We start from the raw sequence: 2522 nt of genomic DNA on the forward strand, positions 1-2522 counted from the left end.
ATATATATAGTTTCTAAGTTTGATCCTAGATTAGATAAAAATCTTGGCACTAACTTGACACCATGTGAGGACTGGGTAATCACCAAAGTAATAGCTCATAGCGACTGTGTTCTAATTTTCTGCTATGATGGTAGACTGGTAGTACCGAGTGTGGTATCAGGAAACAGTAAAGTCTTCATACATGTGTTGGAGTTTACACATGTGTTCAGTATACTAGGGCTGGTGGAGGGTGTAATCTAACTGTCAGACACAGACTCATCACAATACCAATTCAAACTCTTGCTATGCAAAATGTACATTGGTCTCAGTTTCCAAACATTGTCACAGCTAGCGCAACATGTAACAGCCAAAATGAATCGGTATGACTCTGGCTTGCTCACAGTACCTTGGCGGTACTGGGCTATATGCTTATTTGCCGAGACTAGATTTGACAGTTTTAGTGGTTTAACTAGTTTGTTTTTGGTTTTCCATGTCTAACTGAATAGATAGTAGTTGTAATATGGTTATTTATTTTGTTAACCTTAATAAGTTTACAGTCTACATTACAGCAAGCTAACGTAATCTAGTAACAAAGCCTGAATACTACAATTTAAAGGAAAATATTATAGAAATAAAGAATTCTCTTTAAAATATATATGCTACGTTTTTAAGGAGGTTAAAGATTTTCCAGTGGGCAATTATAAGGCTGTTACTGTTAGTAACCTCATAACTTCATAAAAGGTTAGTCTTCAAAGTCCAAGGGGCTATATCAAAGACTGAGAGAGAAAAATTTGATCAAAAAGACAACTGGTGATGTATATACAGACGTATATTGAATTTGGTCGTGCAACCTGGACAGGTTACTGTTAGGTCATTCTACTCTTCTGTGTGCTGTGGAGTCACGCGAGGACAGTCCCATTGGAATCAAGTCAAATAGTAATACTACACTAGGCCTACACTGTACACACAAGCGACACAGCCAGCCAAAGGATATAAGAGCTGTCCACATTTTCACATTTCCACATTGCAAAAATGAATTGGGGGCAGCTCTTATACCCTTGAACCACACAGCCCACAGTACAGTCACTGTACTGTGTACACTGCCAGGGAAAAATAACGAGATGTTGGGGTAGGCGCCTAGTCACCGTTACTACTACTACTACTACTACTACTACTAGTACTACTATTAGTACACGTAGTACAGATATGGATAAATATAAAATGTTGTGTCACCATGTCAAATTGTAATACGACAAAATAAATAAATAATATGCTACACATATATATAGTGTAGGCAATGGTTTCTCATTGATGTGCAGGGTATTGAAAGTATATATACCTATAAATATATGACATATTCATGCCTGCATGTATATATATACAAAATATAGAATATATGTGAGGTGCATATATAGGGGTTATAGCTTTCCTACTGGCAGCATTTTGAACAATTTTAAAATACAGACATTACGTGATCTTTGTCCTTTACGTAGCATAGCAAAGCAGATAAGAGCAAGTTTGATATTTACACAGGTCTACAACCGGTGCATAGATACTGCCACACAACATATATGCAAAGGTGGGTGGTGGCCAAATATACTAATGATTCACCTTAGCAAGGTTTAATTGTGATTCAAAAATCAAAATACGGGCAACCAATGGTGATTTTTCAAGACTAATTCAAAAATTCGTAAATTCAATTTTGACATTTCTAGTGATCTACATAATGTGTATATATGCACTTTATTGTACTATAAGAGAAATTACCTTAATAAACAATAGATTACATATTCCACAGGATAGATCTCCATTTTGAGTAACATAAGGAAGTCAGGAAATTATTAATATTTCTTGTTCTGAACTGATATTGTAGAATCAAATACAATTAGCTGAGGCCGAAATTTAAAAAAATCTATGTTTGCCCTCACCCGACCCCGGCTGAAAAGTTTGGGTACGTAGGTAGGCTTTTTTTCTTTTTTTTGAGGAGGGTCTTTTTTACAAATTCAGCATGGTGTCTACACGCTCAGGTGTGCTTGTGTGGAGATACCTTTTATGTTAAATGTTTGTTTTGCTTGGTACATATAATGTATTGCCTGCAGATTTATATAATGTACAGTGATACAATTTGAAAAAAAAAAGAACGGGAAAGATCAATAGAATTTTTCGAATCGGCCCCTTTTTGGCGGGTCGGTGGGGTGAAAGTAGTTTACTTTATGCAACATACTAGAGCTTATTACATAATATGTACCTGTGTCTGCTGTACCTGTTTAACCGGAGTTTATTACAGCACCACCAAGCAGCCAAAATATCACTCGGGTCCTCATTGCAGTCTGCTGGACTTATATACGCACACCACTCTTTATATACTATGCATTACTACTCTTATATTAATACTCATTCGACTGTTACAAAATTCTGTCAAAAACCATATATAGATAAAATATGGCTTTCCTATATTTTAATATTGGGTGCTACCCCATGAAATTCCTGGGGAGAACCCTGTACATTAGAAACATATATATATATATATATATATATATATA

The 2522-nt window shown here is 35.6% G+C and overlaps 1 protein-coding gene across 4 annotated transcripts in view; it reads right to left on the minus strand.

Annotated features, from left to right (window-relative positions):
• LOC106805764 (rho GTPase-activating protein 18-like) overlaps nucleotides 1-2522 on the minus strand; it is an 18308-nt gene that overhangs the window by 14778 nt on the left and 1008 nt on the right. The gene's annotated exons all lie outside the window — the stretch shown is intronic.

Source organism: Priapulus caudatus, unplaced genomic scaffold (assembly GCF_000485595.1).
Source record: "Priapulus caudatus unplaced genomic scaffold, Priapulus_caudatus-5.0.1 Scaffold126, whole genome shotgun sequence".
Classification (NCBI taxonomy): domain Eukaryota; kingdom Metazoa; phylum Priapulida; class Priapulimorpha; order Priapulimorphida; family Priapulidae; genus Priapulus; species Priapulus caudatus.